Raw genomic sequence first — 6,000 nt, 5'->3', positions numbered from 1 at the left:
GGGGGGGTGCTTTCCCCAGCTCTTTTGCCTCCCTTTTCTCCTCTGGGCCAGGTATGACAGCTTTTGAGAATTTCGAATATCCGTGGGATACTCAAACCAGCATGTTCCTATTGCTGTGTCTCCTGAATGTGTTTCAGGTCCTTGGGAAAATTATCCCTGCCAGAACCAGGACATTATCCACCCCTTATTCCATACCATCTACACCATGCCCAGATCTTATCCTTCCCAATGGAGGATATCCTTCCCACGACACAATGCTATTACATTCTCAGAAGCTCACCGGATGGTGAGACTAAAGTACTATAGACTTTCTGCTTCTTTGGAAGCCAACATGATGAGCTATCTGGCAACTTGTGCTTTCCTTATCAGTTAATACCTAATTATCACTCTGCTTTTCATTCAGTTAATTCCTCCCTGAACCCTTTCTTTTCCAACATTCTGGTTTTAGCCCAGAGGTTTCTTTACTCTGGAAGACTGTGAAGAGGGAGATATAGTAGAAACAGTCCTGTAAACTCTTGAACTGCAGTGTTTGCTTTCTTAAGAAATGCTGATAAATGAGATTTTGCTTCCAATCAAAAAATAATAAAAATATCCAACACTTGGCATTTCCCAGAGGTGGTTCAAGGTAGTTCTACTAGCAGATAGATTCTGCGGATCATCTAAAAAGTAACACAGCAAATTACACACTGCTAATCACAAAAATATGAGCACTACAGAGGAGGGCCACAAAAACGATCAGAGGGATGGAACACCTCTCCTATGAGGGCAGGCTGAGAGAGTTGGGATTGTTCAGCCTGGAGAAGAGAAGGCTCTGGGGAGACCTTATTGCAGCCTTTCAGTACTTAAAGGGAGCTTATGAAAAAAATGGGGCAAACTTTTTAGCAGGGTCTGTTGTGATAGGATAAGGGGTAATGGTTTTAAATGAAAAGAAGGCAGATTTAGACTGAATATAAGCAAAAAATTGTTTACAATGAAACACTAGAACAAGTTATGCAGAGAGGTGGTAGACGCCCCATCCCTGGAAACATTCAAGGTCAGGTTGGACGGGGCTCTGAGCAACCTGACCTAGTTGAAGATGTTCCTGCTCATTGCAGGGGAGTTGGACTAGGTGACCTTTAAAGGTCCCTTCCAACCCAAACTATTCTATGATTCTATGATACAGCACTTCACACCCCATAAGACTTCTATTTATATGATGTCCGTGACAGTTCTATGGCCCAAAAAATATAGAGGCAAAAATGAACTACTCTCCTGAGCTGTCATCTGAATGAACATTGCTGTAGTAGTAGCAAAGCAAAATAAACAATAACAGGGGATACGAACATTTTACAGTCTGGAGAGTTAGCAATTTGAAGGGGAATAGGGTGGAAATGAGTAAAAAAAAAATAATTTTACTGTAAGTGTTGCTGTAGTTGTGCTATATTTCACACTGCTTTAAATTACATTGAAAGTATCACATATACCTACCAGCAGACAGGGAAATGCATGCTAAAAACTGTCTAGTTCTCCTGAGTCACATTAAAGGACTCTAATTTGCACAGGACAGGTGCTCGGTATCTGAAATTCCATAAGGTACTATGCAATGGGAAATACTTTTATTCTCTCTTACAGTCCCCCAGTCACTACCTGACTTGTGGGAGTGTCAAAGTCGGTATAGAGAATTCCACATTTAGACAACAAATAGTTTAATGTTCTATTTATTTGTTTCCTACTAGCCTTCCATAAAAGCCATTTTTCTAATAGGCATTCACTGCTAAGACCAAGTGTCCTACGTATTTCATCTAACTTAACTGAATTGTTCTGTATGAAGCCAGTATAAATTATTGCTGGGACAGGAGCTCATTTGTAACCATAATTTTGAGAAATTTTTTCATATCTTTTGTCCATTAGCTCTAGGATTATTTTTTTTCCCTTTAATTCCTGGAATGTATCTGTGTATCTAAAGTTGTTTCTTTCATTTAAATTGAAATGAAACTGTTAGTTCATAAAACTAATAAAAAAATAGTTCATAGAAAATAAAGTTTTTATCAAGTTCTCCAGCTTCCACCTCTGTCCCAAGTTATTCTTTATTAAGAAAAAAAACAGCCAAACAAGTATTACTATGGAAATGTCCTGAAAGGCATTTGCTACCATTTTCTTTCTAACAAACAAAGAGATTTGATGTGTTTCTTTGTTTCTTAAACTTATTATTTTTATTTTTCTGTATTTATGCAAATTCTGAGAAACTGTAGTGAAAACGTGAGTCTACTGTAAAACTGCCTTAATTTCAGTTTTGTGGATATTGCTAAAAAGTGTTAAAAATGAAACAAATTAGATTAGTGCTGAATTTGAAGACAGGGAATACTCTTCAATTAGGAAGGAATAGAAATGTTTTTTCATTGTGTCTAATCATCTAACCCCTCAAATCCAGATACGACAGGCAGAAATAATCTTCAAAGCTCATATTTAACTCATCATGATCCTTTATTAATGCATCTTATGTATTTCTAAACAATTGAATGTTGGAAAACAATTGAACACTGGAAAAGTTTAGTGCATGTGGAGCATAGCATGCTAAAGGTTTGATCCTGCATGGAGAGCAGGATCAGATCCTTTTATCTGCAAAGGCTCAAAAACAAATGCACAAACTCAGATACTTACAGAGAGGTTCCTGAATTCATATTTGGGCATAACATGAAGACTTCATTTCTAAGACAAGCTTTTTTCCTTCCCATTTGCAACAGAAATAACTACTAGTATGTAAATATTTACAGAAACAAGTAATGTCACAAAGCAGAATGTTGATAATTTGAGCAGGACTGCTACATGAAGCACATGTTTCAATATATGATAAGCAACGTATCACTATCATTAACTAATTTTTGTTAACAAACAGTTTATGCTAGTTCGTAATAGTATGGTCTTAAGAAATGTGTATCTTTTTGTCATTTAGATCTGTAATGAGCTATATGCAGTGGAATGGCATAATTGTCCTCATCAGACAGTTATTGAAGAAAATGTATGTCTGTTTCTGTTGCTGGGATTCAGACTCTGATCTTGCATTCGTTGAAACGGATGCTAAAACTCCTAGTGACTCAGAGATGGAAGGATAGCCTCTCAGTGGAGTTGGGTAAGTGGTTCATGGAAGCAGATGGTCCTGCATTTAAATGTTCTTTGGGTATTTTTTTCCTTTCTTTCTTTTTTAGTACCCTTCTGAATCTGTTACTTGATCATTTCAAACAGAAGGAGAGAGAAAAAAATGCCACAAATCATATCTGATTTCTCCTCAACATCTTCTCAGCATTTTGTATTGAAAATGTGAAGCATTGCTTGCTGCTTTTTATTTTTGCCCCCTCCCCCGCCCCCAAGTTCCTGGAAGAGGAAAAAAAAAGAAAAAATGAAATAACATGCAAGTGTAGGACTGAATTTGGGACCTCTCTGGAGCGACAGAACATGCTTATGATCTTCTTAGTTTTGCTTCATTAACAAAGTTTTATCCTAAATTATGTTAAGGCTGGAGATGATCAAATTCAGAGTTGTGTCTGCAACCCAAATAATGACAGGATGCAAAAGCTGTATTCATTATAATGAAGTTACTTGTTCATATTAAATGCCAAAATAAATATACAGAGCCAAATTTATGCCTCTGCAAATGATAGTTTGACCGTGTTGGCACAACTAGCTGGCTACAGTGAAACTGTGAACTGTCTTGCCCTGTATTCTGCGATGTCAAATATGAAGGCGCAACAGTAGACTTCAACCTAAATGTTAATAGGTTGTTCCAGAGAATGCAAACCCTAAACCTCAACAAGGACTATTGGGATGATGGTACTGTGTGTTTGCCCAGTACACATGATAAAAAACCTTTCAGTAGACTCGAGTCAATCCATTTTGATATCTCCTTTTCAGATCGTCCAATATCTTTCTTGGGGGAGGGGAGATAATTAATTACAACTAGTCTGTAGAATTATTTATTAAAAGCCAACATGTACATCAGCAACCAATATTCAGTATTCTTTACCATTCACTCTAGTGAGTCTTGTTCTGAAAATCACATGTGAATTTAGTTATCAACTCATGTTGGTGTTCAGAGAAGCTGAAAGATTACTGTCTGTATAGGACTAAGTCCTTGAGTACTTTCAAATGAATATACACAAGCTGCCATTTTTAAAAATCCTTTATTATGTTCTGTACAATGTGCTTATTTGAAGAGAATTCCTAAAAATCTCTTAGAGTTGATACATATGCAGAAAAGAGTGAATAATCACTCGTGAAGATTAAATTAACAATGTAGTGCAAAAAACCTGAGAGCTTCTCTGGTGCAAACATGTGTGTCCTCCTGCGTGTAATAAGATTGTTTTCATGAACTATTATAACCTGATTTGGTTTGAACTCTCTTTTTCCTGAAAGCAAGTTTGAATAAGTATACAAATGTGTGCACACACACCCACCCCACCACCCGGATGTAATAGTGTGTGTAATTTATATAGCAATTTCACTTGGTCTCAAGTAAATTTTTTTGCATATTTACTTACCATAAAAAGGTTAAGTGCTGTGCTACTAGTGAAGCAAGAGGGTGTGACTAAATTCTTATTTTTCATCTTTCCCAGGTAAATCAGCTTCCTCTAGAGTCACATCTGCTTAGCAATGTAGAAAAAACACCAGTCTTCATGTGTGTGTATTCCTGCCTGTGTTCTCCAAAGAAGGAATGTCAGGAACATGGTTATTTATCTATTTTTTTATTTAATACTAAGAAGTCTGATTGTAATCTATTTAATGAACAACATTTCCATAATACACGCAATGAAATAATTGTGCTCACATACACGTTACACGTTAAGTATGACTAACATGTGCTACTCTGGTGCTAGTAATTCTTTCAGATCTCCACAAGTTTGAAATTTTTTATGTGGACTAAGTTCTTTTGAAATATTGATTATCATGAAAGAGAATATTAAAAAAAAAAGTTAGAGGAAAACGTGTTTAGAAATTGCAATATCAACAGTAAAAGTTCTCATTCTTCCTCGGTCAGAAATAGGCTGTAATTTCTTGCTTTGTTGGACTTATATTTGTGATAGGAAGGACAGAAGCGAGAAACTATACTTATCCGCAAAGCAGTGGCAAGGGTCAACATATGTGCCTCATTACTTTGACAGAAGTGAGGAGGATTTCCTTGCTATTCAGCTAAGTCGCAGTAACTTGGTTTTTTCAAGCTAATAAGTAAATATGTAGTTAGTTATGGTGGCTTTGCTGATTGCTAACTTGTTCAACAGAGGTAACTGGATTGAAAAAAAGAATCTGTGTGCTATTCTTTTCTTTCTCCATTCCTTTTTTTCTATTTTTTAATTTCACTTTTTTCTATATGCTCTTTTGATTAAGCTTTTTTTGCTTGATATTCAAAGACCCATAATTTTTAAAGTCAATTTATTTCCTGCTGTCTGCATAGTCCTCAAGGGCATTTGTGAATGAACTTCATTTCTTCTTTGTATTTATTTTGCATTCATAACAAGCTTAAAATTACAGTATTGTCAAAGCTTCAGGAAATAAATGAAGTCTGTATCAATATTGTCTACATATACATCTGTATATTTCCATTTTTCAGTTTTAATTTTGTAGTTTTCTCTGAGGTTTATAACAAAATCTTTTTAACCATTACATACTATTTTAGAGTTCTGCCTTTGAACAGTATCTAAAATGTAGGTATCTGTTAGTAAATATTTTAATAGTGTACACATGATCATTGGAAAGGATAGCTATTGATACTCATGGCTTAGAGCCACTTATGAATGCTTAGTCTGTATTCAGGGGAGTAGTGGAAATGTGCTTCAAAATATCCACTGCACATGTGCTAATCATTTTTTCACTATGTCGTGGTTTGTGCTGGACTGGCCACTGAGATGAATAACAGATGTTGTCCCCCACCTCTCTCTCCAATAAGAGGAAGGAGAGAGAGAGACTTATGAATTTAGAGGAAACTAAACTACTTTAATGAAAATATTGAAAATATTAGAAATACAATAA

Source organism: Charadrius vociferus, unplaced genomic scaffold (assembly GCF_000708025.1).
Source record: "Charadrius vociferus isolate BGI_N301 unplaced genomic scaffold, ASM70802v2 scaffold43, whole genome shotgun sequence".
Taxonomy (NCBI): domain Eukaryota; kingdom Metazoa; phylum Chordata; class Aves; order Charadriiformes; family Charadriidae; genus Charadrius; species Charadrius vociferus.
Note: the sequence above shows the minus strand (reverse complement) of the source record.